Raw genomic sequence first — 12,186 nt, forward strand, 5'->3', positions numbered from 1 at the left:
GTCGACGCTGCACCGTCCCTGAGTGTGCCTTGAGCTCAGACTGCGCACATCCTCTGGCTTATGATTCACACGATGCCTTACCTGTATGCGAATGAGAATTTCATTACAGTAAACACAGATGTCACGGTAAGTGTCGAGAATTGGACTGGAGTTTCATTATTCTACTGTGACTAAATGGGACATTTCTTCCTATTTATGTCTTAAAGATGCTCTTGTTGATTTGGTTTTATGAATAAACTAGGGGCTTCCCCGGTGGCTCAGATGGTAAAGAATCTGTCTGCAGTGTGGGAGACTCAGGTTCGATCTCTGAGTCAAGAAGATCCCCTGGAGAAGGGCATGACAACTCACTCCAGTATTCTTGCCTGGAGAATTCCATGGACAGAGAAGCCTGGCGGGTTACAGTCCATGGGGTCACAAAGAGTCAGACATGACTGAGTGACTAACACACACACACACACACACACACACACGAATAAACTACTCATAATATAAAAATCGATCAATGCTGTTTCTGGAAAAGAACAAACTTCTTCAAACAAACCACATAATATTTTCACTACCATTATTAAAAAATTTTTTTGTTAATGTTTAAGTTGAAAACACATGCGAATACATAATAGATTCAGCTAAATTTCAGAATACATTTTCAAACTCAAGATATTTTGACACTGGTTGGGGTCACCTAGAATTAGGGGAACATTTCCGTTAGAAATTTACACGTGCCTTTAGATCCGGTCCGTGAGTATTCACTGAACACCTACTATGTGTACAAAACAGCCATCAAAATTGGTTTTAGCCGTTTTATACCCACTGCTAAGTCACTTCAGTCGTGTCCGACCCTGTGCGACCCCATAGACGGCAGCCCATCAGGCTCCCCCGTCCCTGGGATTCTCCAGACAAGAACACTGGAGTGGGTTGCCATTTCCTTCTCCAATGCATGAAAGTGAAAAGTGAAAGTGAAGTTGCTCAGTTGTGTTCAACTCTTAGCGACCCCATGGACTGCAGCCCACCAGGCTCCTCCATCCATGGGATTTTCCAGGCAAGAGTACTGGAGTGGGTGCCATCACCTTCTCCGTTTATACCCACATCTACACTCAAAGGTGGACAGGCCAGAGCACTGGGGGTCATTGAGAGAGCCTGTGTTCCTGAATAGAATCAGAGGGAAGGAACTGTTCACAAGACAGTAATGGGGATCTTTGGGTCTGGAAGTTAGGGTACCCTGGGGGCCAGTCACTTTAAAATGCCTCAGTCCTTTGTTATAAAAACAGAAGAAAGCGTTATCCTCTGATTGAGAGGTGCCTTCCTTCCTTTATTTTTAAAAACATCCCAAGTGTTGGTCAATGTACAAGTTGGCAAAGTGATACAAAAATGAAGTCTTTTTCTAAAGGAAGCTGGAGAGGAGTGAACTGTTGTAACCTGTCACCCCGGGTGGGCTTCTTGTGTTGTTCCTTGTTTAGAAATGAAATAATATTGTTTCAAATGTGGCAATTTTCTTTTTATTCTTGAAACAAGCAAACTGGAAATTGCAAAATAGAAGAGGATAAAGCATAATTACTGCTTTCATTTATTCACACCATATTAATGTAATATAATTATCCGGTGAACAGACAGAACCTTATGACTGTATAACAACAGGGCAACAAAATGCTATAGGCGGCTCTGTAAGGCACACGCAGGAAACGCTTTACAGGAGGAAACGCCTCTTCTGCTTTGATGTGACACGCGGTAGACAGTTGACTTGTCACCACTGAGTGATGCATAGAGGGAAAGAGGGGGGTGGAGGGGGGACAGAGGCCTCCGAGATAAGCAGGGAGAGTTGTTCCTCTGAAGAGTGAGCCCCTAGAGCCCTGGGGAAGGATGAGGATAACCCAGCAGACCTTCAGAGAGAATGTGGTGGGGAGCTGAACCAGAAGCAGCTTGCAGGTCAACCAGAAGGCCAGGAGGAAGGTCGTGTCCAGTCATCACCAGGAATCCGGAGGGCTGTGATTGGCGGGAGGCAGAGGCCAAGAAGAGCTCCATCTGCAGCGAGGGGTGGCCAAGGAGCCGGTCTCTTACAGGCTGTGGAGATCTGCAGGGAGCGCGGCTCCAGAGCAGGGCCCACCTCGCAGAGGCTCCGTTTGGGGACAGGAGGCCTATCCTGACACGGCAGTGGGCACCTTACAATTTCCAGGGAACTGGAGCTCAGGAAATCACGTGAACTCCTGGAGGAGACCCTGGGTGTGACAAAGTTGTGTCCACTGGCTTATGTGTCTGCTGTCCTCTGTACACTTCCCACATCAATTCACATTTTCAAATTTGGTTTGAAATGTGCACGGTGAAGAAAGGAAATCTGGGCTGAAGACAGGACAATCAACTGCCATAGCATTCTGTGTTCCTGACTTCTGTGTGTCTGCAGAGTGAATCACTTTGAATGCCTTGTTTTACCTAATCCCAAAATAACTTCATGGAGATTGTACTAACTTTCCCAGGATCGCTTTTCTGAGAGCTGCTAAGAGGTACTCATTCATTTGACCATTCATTCATTCCACAAAGTTGAATGAGCAGTTACCATGTTTTGGGCAATGAGGTGACAGGGATGAGAAAAACAGAGTCCCATTCTCATGGAACTTACATACTAGAAAAGAAGACAGGCATTAAAATACCAACTCAGTTCAGTTCAGTTCAGTTCAGTCGCTCAGTTGTGTCTGACTCTTTGCAACCCCGTGAATCTCAGCATGTCAGGCCTCCCTGTCCATCACCAACTCCCGGAGTTCACTCAGACTCATGTCATCGAGTCAGTGATGCCATCCAACTACACTCACAATATTCAGTTGTCAAGTGTGATGGCTACCACAAAAGAGTAAAATACAGGACCGAATTCACTTGACACCTAGTGGTAAACAACCTGTCTGCCGATGCAGAAGACTTGAGACATTCGGGTTCCATCCCCGGGTCAGGAAGATCCCCTGCAGAAGGGAACAGCAACCCACTCCAGTGTTCTTGCCTGGAGAGTCCCATGGACAGAGGAGCCTGGCAGGCTACAGTCTACGGGGTCGCAGAAAGACATGATTGAAGCTACTTAGCGTGACGACACACATGAACTAAATCCACCCTGAGAATCTAGAGAAAGAAACGACACAGGGAGAGTCTTGGAAGACCCAGCCCCAGGGAAAGGGGCAGAGGACTCCCAGCGGTGGGGTGGGGGTGGGGAGGCTCAGAGCTGAGGGGCTGCCCTGGGGTGCGGAGGTGGCAGAACAGAGAGAGGGGAGCTGGGGACTCCGGGACCCAGAGACAGGGTGCACGGGCCTGACCAACATGCTGCGCTCGGCCCTCCCAACACTCGCTCACAGGCCAGGACCCTGAGCACGAAGGCAGAAACCTGGTCCACGAACGCACGCAGAAACAATCATAGTCCCTCCCCAGCTGAACAAATCTCCATGAGAAGGACCCAGACAATGAAAATCAAAGCATCTCAGGTGATTGAAGCCCCCTCTCCCAATTCCCTCCCTTCAAAAAGAAAAAAAAAATACACACACAATTACCACAAATTCAATTAAATAGCCCCCCTAAATAGGCTGTATTTTTTCAAAAATGAACTAAAACACGAAGCATTAAAAACAAAAATGGATGAGTAATGGGAATAAAGGAAAAATTGTTGATTGAACTCAAGAACTTTTTAAAAATGCAAATTTAGTGATTTAGTCTCAGATATGATGACTAATTAGGGCAACATAATAAGAAAGAACAAATTCAGATAAAAATGTAGCAAGTGATATTGAAGAAAGAAAGAAAAGCAAACAAAAAATAAAATGAAGTATTAATAAAAAGTAAAAAGTCAGAGGAAGTAGCTGAAATGGGAAAGAAAAGCTACTGAAGAACAAGAACCAAACAATGGGGCAGGAGTCACCTGTACAGCTGTAATAGATGAGAACATTCTAGAAATCAACAAAAGATGGACAGATCCACCAGGTAGTGGCATAACTGATCCAGGATTATGTTCTTAGAGACATATCCTATTAAAAAATATCACATTTTTAAGACAAAATTTTCCCTAGAACGTCAAAGCAAAAAAGTCAAACACCCCTCAAGGGCAAGAGAAATAAAGTGGCATTAGACTTTCCAAGGAGAAGGCAATGGCACCCCACTCCAGTACTCTTGTCTGGAAAATCCCATGGATGGAGGAGCCTGGAAGGCTGCAGACCATGGGGTCACTGAGGGTCGGATACGACTGAGTGACTTCACTTTCACTTTTCACTTTCATGCATTTGATAGGGAAATGGCAACCCACTCCAGTGTTCTTGCCTGGAGAATCCCAGGGACAGGGGAGCCTGGTGGGCTGCCATCTATGGGGTCGCACAGAGTCAGACAGGACTAAAGCAACTTAGCAGCAGCAGCAGACTTTCCAAAGCAACATGCGAGCAAAATTAAAAGAGCAATATTTTCAGGAAAATTAAGGAAAAAGAGCCAACAAAGGATTTTGCAAATAGCTAAGCTGTTGCTCAGTTATGAGGCTACAGAATAAGGCTTGAATTTGCACAACTACAGACTCATCCTCTTCAGCTCCTGCTACAGAGCGAGCTACATCCATCTAAGAGGAGGAGACTGCAGGACTGGGCATCAGATAACCCAAAGCGAGAAATGCTTATGGTTACCTGTACCGCTGGGACTGAGACAAAGATGGGGAACGATGGAGAACACATACACACATCTCTTTTATCACATCCTTCTGATTGTCTCAGTGTCTGTTACTCATTTTGTTATTTATTCTTATCCTGATGATTGGTTTTCAAAAATGTAAATAGTAACCTTTCATCTATCATATAGACTAAAATTTGTATCTATTCCCTAATTTCTTCCCAGGTGGTGCTGGTGCTGAAGAATCTACCTGCCAATGCAGGAGACTCAAGAGACACAGGTTCAGCCCCTGGGTCAGGAAGATGGAGGAGGATATGGCAGCCCACTCCAGTACTCCTGCCTGGAGAATCCCATGGACAGAGGAGCCTCGTAGGCTACAGTCTATGGGGTCACAAAGAGTCAGACATGACTGAGCACATACAACACGCCCTTGGTAAACTTCACATTTTATTTATGCTTGAAGACAAGGATTTTAAATTGACTACGCTATGGGGGCCTATCTTATTTGCTTTTATACTCCTTTCCTCATTATGCATTTAAAACTTTTCCATATTTATCTGTGCATCAGATATTTCCTTTTTTCCTGCATAATGTTATTTCTCAGCCTTAATTTTTAATCTGCAAGGACATTATTTTAGAGGATGATGCAAGGCAAGGATTTAACTTTTTTCACAAAGATAACCAATTGGATTCAAAATAGCTATTGAACCACCTTCCAGTCCACTGACTTGTATACTAATTATGTGACATTTACATAAAATAGATTAAATTTGGAGTTGTGTATTTTCTTTTTAACACCTTATGTTTTTTGCTGTTTTTGTTACCAGTACTTGTTTTAAATATTTGTTTTGAATACTGGAATTTTACATTACTTACACATCTTTTCTTACAAAAACATCAAATGAATGCATCTGTTGTTGAAAATGGAGAAAGCACAGAAGCAAATGAAGAACTAGAAACCACCCATAAACTTAACAGCAAGGGACAAGCATGTCTATTATTTTAGTTTATGGCCTTTCGGGCATTCTTCTGCAAATATCTCCTATTTATTTACTTATATGTTCTGTTTCTCTTGAATGGGGGTCCATTTATGAGGAGTCTTTGTTTTTCATGCTTCTGCGGGCCATTACCCGCTTTTTCCTTCCCTCTCGCTCTTTTTTCAAAGCTCTCCTGGCTTTTGAGAGGTCATCCCTGGTATCTCCCAGGGAAGTTTCCCAGCTTGCAGGAATTGCCGACCCTGTGCTATTTCTTGAGTGTCACTTACCTATCTGTCCCAGAACTTCTCTGCTTGATTGTCTCTACTTCTTTCTAATCAGTGTCCTGCATAGAGGAAATCTTTCTCACACCAGGTTGAGCTTGGCCGGCTCACAGGCTGGGTCAGTCCTACTAAGGAGTTCTTTCCCGCCCAGTAAAGAGTGGTTGGTCAACTCGTAGACCGAGAACTCTCCAAAGCTAGAGGAGAATTGCAAAATGGGTCAGAAAACTTTATTGAAAATTAACTTTTTAATTACGAAGTATCTTTAGCTCTGGATTGGCAGAGCCTCAGGAGTTGTGTAAAGAGGAAGTGACTGTGAGTCCTGGAGAAACACTTGGGGGACCAGCACACTTCCCCGCCAGGGGGCGCAGGGCACCATGAAGGTCAGACAGCTCGCTTCCTTCTCACCTCTGGCAGTAAGAGGGATGCGACCAGAGCAACGCTAGTGGGTCTCCGCAGAAGTTTCCCCATAGACGTGCAGCGACGCGGGGACTGAAGTGCAAGTGTTTCGTGTTTACTGGGGAAAGAGAGCGTTCATTTGATGTGTCAAAGAACTGCCTCCAGAGAGAGAAGGCGCGCTTATGGAAATGGCTCAACTTTGTGCCGAGCCTGCACGGCTGAGGAATTAAACAGGTTATTCCTGCAGCCACCCATGTGCACAATCACAGTGAATTTAAAACCATCTCGGAAGGAATCCTACTGGGAGTGTTTAGGCCCACAATTACAGTAAATGAAGATTCAGAATTAGCAAAAGCATTCCACTTAATTAGAAGCATTAAATAAGTACTACCAAATGTACAGTACTGCATGCACTAAGATGAGAAAAATAGCTGACCCTGAAAAACACTTTATTTATTCGCTTTTTTATTTGTTTACTTTTCTTATTATTAAACAGCCTCCAACTAAAAGATAAAATAGGACACAGATAAGGAGAGCAAATACGTTTGTCTTAAGTACACACATTACAGAATCTAATTACAAATATATGCATATGTCTACATTTATATGTATGCCATCTATCTATTAAATACTTAAGATTGATACCCTGTGAAAATTCAAGAAAAAATAATGGGTTTTTTTTGCTCAAGATGTTGTACATTTTTTCCTTCAATGTCCTCCTTTTGACATGATATTTAAACTGTTACTTATCAGCTCTGATGATTTTCAGTATGAATCAGAAATGAGTATGAGTCAGAGTGTAAAAGACTGGCAGAATCCGTAATCAAATTCCCAGGAAGACTGAGAGGCTGGAAGGAGCAAAGAAAGGACATACAGAAGAGAAGGTGACGATGAGGGTGTTTCCGGAACAGCTTCTTCAGCAAGGGCTGCAGGGCGCTGAGCTAGGCAGGCTCACAGGCCTGCTCCTGTAGGGATGGTCTTAGAAGGTCTGCATCTTGGGCATTTGAACCGAAATTTCTCACATGAAGGGAGTTGTTCAAACACAGTTTTGCTTTCAAAGACAAACACGTGAGTGTTTCTAAAACTCCACCATTGTGTTTTGTGACCTCAGCAAATCTGCTAAAGGGACTCAGAGCAGTGAGGTCCTCCCTGGCATCGGTGATCCTGACGTGATCAGACAGGAAGGCGTCCCTTTGCCATTACTGATTTCGGTGTCTCATTCTTGAATCTAGATTTTCAACCTAACGTATCTAGAGAGTTGGAATGTAAACCAAGCAAAAAGAGAGAGAGATAAAGAGACGCTGTACATGTAGACAATTTTTAAAGGTAAGAATTTCCATTTGTCTATCCAAATAAGTGTTCCATGTTTTCCTTACCGCCAAGAGTATATAGGATATTCAAGTTTGACTTACGGAAAAAAAATTCAAAGATGAGGATGACTGTGGAAACCCTTGGTTCTGTAATTCTGGGACCATGTTTTCCAAAACAAAAATCAAGACATGTGGCTGATTCAAGGCCTGACGCACTGGGATGGACTGTCCTGACCAGGATGGAACGTGAGGGCCCTTCAGCCACACCCGGCTCACCAGCCAGCCTCGTAAGAGCAGATTCACCTGGCTCACAGGCTAGCCCACTTCAGAGGTTTGGGGGTCCCAGCCACCTCGCTCGGGGGCTCTGATCTGTGGCTGCTTGCATTCCAGGAGGGCAGAAATGAGTAGCTGTGACAGAGACCACATGACCTGTAAAGCCTGAAATACCTGATATCTGGCCCCTCACAGAAGAAATGTGAACCGTTGTGAGTGTCAGGACCCAGGGGAGCCACAAGGGACAGGGCCTAGTCAAGAAACAGGTATCTCTTCCTAAAAATCTGAAGAAGCTGCCCGTCCCTGAGACCCCGCTTAAACCAGAGACGCTCGGAGGGGCTTCTTAACCCTCACTGTGGATCCTCAGGGCAAACTTCTGAAGGGGGCTAGCCTGTGAGCCGGGCTCCCAACCCCTCCCTCTAAGAGTGGGCCTCAAGACTGGGGCCACGACCGGGCTGGGTCTCTGTGTGGGTGCTGGCTCTCACGTTCTCCGAAATATAAAAGAAAGCAAAATTACACTCCTTGATAACATACACAATCTAAATTTGATGAGGGGAAAATTGGGATTTTAATCTTCTTCTTGGGCGACATGCAAACTAAAATGGACTTCCTCTGCCATCAGAAATGTGGCAGGGAGTTTGTATTGCTGAGAGGTCTGCTGAATTTTCACTCTTAACTAAGCATGCAAGATGAGTACCAAAACCATTACATTTATGTGTTTTTAATGGCTTGTCTGGGTTGTGTTTTGTCCATAGCTAGCGACGGAGCTGAGCGCCAGCCAAGTTTTTTAGAATTCACACAGCTCTGTTTCAACATAATTGTCTGACAATACCTAGGGCTTCTGCCATCCCTGTGGGTTATATTTTGAGTCTAAAAGCACATTGGCATATCAATCAGCTGGCTGGGTTATACTGTCAACCATTTCCTCGTGAGGGTATGATGTGCCCACCACCGTCCAGGGCTGCCCCTGCGAGTGGAAGCGAGGAGAGGGCAGGGGCACCTGGCTTCCTTTTACCTGAGAAGATGGTTCTGGCGGGGCCATCCTGGGGGCAGAGTCAGCCCTGCTCCCGTCAGTCGGGCTGCTGCCTGCGGCTTGCTGAGGAAGCCCTTGGGTGACGCTTAGGCCAGCAGGGCTGGTTGCTGGCTGTGATTGTCATTGTTGCTACAGAACTGAAGGCTGCCCGTTCTGTGCTGGTGGAGAGCATCCCTTTGACATATTAGTAAAACCGAATCAGTCCTCAGGTTGGCAGAACTGGGGCATTCAAAATACCTCCTGCTTATTAGAAAATAAGCTTCTTGGTCACCACCTCCAGTCAATGATCTCTTCTTTCAACAGCTCTCTGATTTTCACCTGACTTTATTAGCTGCAATGTGTCTGTTCCAGATCTTAATAACCTTGGATTCAATATTCATGAAAATCTAACATTGAACAAGTTTTACTTAGCAATTTCAAAATACCAGTGGTCGTATTTGTCTTTTAAAGAGAGAAAGTGATAGGAACATACAAAAGTGTTGGGAGAAGAATAAACAAATGAAAAAAAAAATACTTTGTGATTTCAGTACTGAGACAGCACAGTTTACTAAGTGCTTGTCGATTTGACTTTTCTCATAGGCAGACGTATGCTTGAAATTTCAATGTCAACAATACAAAAATGAATTTTCAAGTTTCCTGGGAAAAGTTGAAGTATTGTTTTAAATGCACAAGAGATATTGCTAAACATATTTAAATGTAAAAGAATCACATGTAGGAAGGTGGGGGCGTGTGGTGGTAGTGTTTTTGTCTAATCTGAATTCGCTTCATCATCTGTAATGAATTGTCCTCCTGCCTTCACGCCTCTCGGAAGGGGAAGTGAACCAGAGACAGTGTGTACCTGGAACTCGGGTCAGCCAACCCCAGAAACCTGAGGGTCCTGCTCAGCTGCCATTGGTAGAAAAGGCAGTTGCCCTTGTTTTTAAAAAACAAAGTCAGTGGTTTACTTGTGAGAATAATTTTTTAGGAAAGGGAGATAAACTACACACATTGTGTATAAACACATCAGGCCCCTGCTAACTGTATACACAAAAGAAGTTCCCCAGTAGTGAACACCCACAGAAGTTTTGAGAGAAAGCAAATGAGACCACTGACAGCTTTGGAAAACAGTATTAGGTTTCTTTCATCCCAAAAGTCATTGACAGAACTGATATTATATAATTAGTAAGACAAGTAAGTTTTCTTCCTTATCACTGTTACAAAAACTATTGCTGTAAGTAAAAATGTATTAGTAAATGTTTGAAAATTGGTTCAATTTCTCCTAAGGCCTGATATAGTCCAGTAAAAATTTAAAAAATAAATAAAAATAAGAGGGACTTCTCTGACCTTCCAGTAGTTAGGATGCTGTGCTTCCACTGCAGGGGTCCAGGTTTGATCCCTGGTTGGGGAATTAGGATCCCCCATGCAGCACAGAACAGCCAAAATAAACTAAAAAAAAAAAAAATGTAGAAAGAAAAAAGAAGAAGCTATATTTTAAAGGATATTTAAAGTAATTATTAAAGTGTTGTGATTTCTTTGCCATCTCTCTGCCTTCATATAAATATTTATAGACAGCAATATACATATCTAATGTTAACACTTTAGCTCTGTTAAAGATTTGAGAATTTTTTTTAAATGTTAAAAAAGTACTATTCTGATTGAAACCCTTTCATCAATCTTCAATTCAGTTCAGTTGCTTAGTCGTGTCTAACTCTCTGCGACCCCACTGACTGCAGCACACCAACCTCCATGTCCATCACCAACTCCCAGAGTTTACTCAAACTCATGGCCATTGAGTCAGTTATGCCATCCAACCATCTCATCCTCTGTCGTCCCCTTCTCCTCCTGCCTTCAATCTTCCCTAGCATCAGGGTCTTTTCAAACGAGTCAGTTCTTCACATCAGGTTGCCATCTTCAGTTCAGTTCAGTTCAGTTCAGTTGCTCAGTCGTGTCCGACTCTTTGCAACCCCATGAATCACAGCATGCCAGGCCTCCCTGTCCATCATCAGCTCCTGGAGTTTACCCGAACTCATGTCCATCTAGTTGGTGATGCCATCCAGCCATCTCATCCTCTGTCGTCCCCTTCTCCTCCTGCCCCCAATCCCTCCCAACATCAGGGTCTTTTCCAATGAGTCAACTCTTCACCAAAGTTTCAGCTTCAGCATCAGTGGCCATCTTAGATGACCTTAAAAAAACCTCATGGGTTTGAAATTGGAAAAAGCAGTTCTGATATACACATTTTTTTCTTTTTCTACTATTTGCAATGTGCAGAGTTTTACACTGGTTTGGAAAGTGCTTCGGTATGAGTTATCAACATGACCGTGACCATGTATTTTAAATTCCCAGGGAAAAGCTAGGAAATACTACCTGTTAAGCTACGTGGACAAAAAGGCTTTTCTCCATGTACTCTAAACATGAAAGGACGCAAACCAGCAGAAATAAATGTTTAAATCGGGAGCATTTTATCATTTCCGGAACATTTTTTATAGGTGCTGGGCGCTTTGGATGGCTGTTTTTCAGAAGCGAAATCTCCGGAGGGCTAATTCCAACTTCATTTTCCTTCCAGTGTTGTGACCTCAACCCTCCCGCACCGCCTGGCCGTGGCTCCTCCTGCAGAGCAAGGCGCCGAGGCCCCGGGAGAACCCGGGGGCAGGAGTCGGCCCGCGGCCGCTAGATGGCGGTGCGTCCCCCGGGATGCGGGCGGGAAGGGCGGCGTCAGAGCGGCTCTCCCCGACTGGGTCAGGCCCCGTCTTTCCGAGCGCGCGTCCGCCCCGGCGCCCCAGGGCAGCCACCACGCTTCGGTCTGGGTTCCTTCAGAGGACGGCGTTTCCAGGCACACTGGCGTCTCCCACTCCAGGTCCATCCTGCCTGCCCCCCGACTCCATGTCTCCTCCACAGGCTTTTATTTAGCGTTGCAGGGAGGTGTTTCTCCTTAGATTTTTAACCTTTTTTTTTTTTTTTCTCAGCTTGTGGGATCTTAGTTCCCTGACCAGGTATTGAACCTGGGGCCACAGTGGTAAAAGCTCTGAGTCCTAACCACTAGACCCCCAGGGAACTCCCTAGATTTTTATGGGGAGGTTTTTACCTCTTATTCTCTCAGTTTATTTCTGAAAAGTAACAGTCTAGACTTTAAAATTTTACTTAAGATGATTTGAGAAACTCATACTATATTTTTCTCCTGAAAATGGCTTTTATACATATATTGGATACATATACATGTATTTTATACACATAAATGAGTTATACATTTATTTTATACATATAATGGGCTGCTACTGCTGCTGCTAAGTTGCTTAGTCATGTCCGACTCTGTGCGACCCCATAGA

The 12,186-nt window shown here is 44.2% G+C and overlaps 1 non-coding gene across 1 annotated transcript; it reads right to left on the bottom strand.

Moving 5' to 3' along the window:
• Positions 1 to 11,841: 11,841 nt before the first annotated feature.
• Positions 11,842 to 11,914, bottom strand: TRNAK-UUU. The gene has a single exon. It is a non-coding gene; the product is annotated as a tRNA-Lys (tRNA).
• Positions 11,915 to 12,186: the final 272 nt, after the last annotated feature.

Source organism: Bison bison, unplaced genomic scaffold, assembly GCF_000754665.1.
Source record: "Bison bison bison isolate TAMUID 2011002044 unplaced genomic scaffold, Bison_UMD1.0 scf7180017864353, whole genome shotgun sequence".
Lineage (NCBI taxonomy): Eukaryota > Metazoa > Chordata > Mammalia > Artiodactyla > Bovidae > Bison > Bison bison.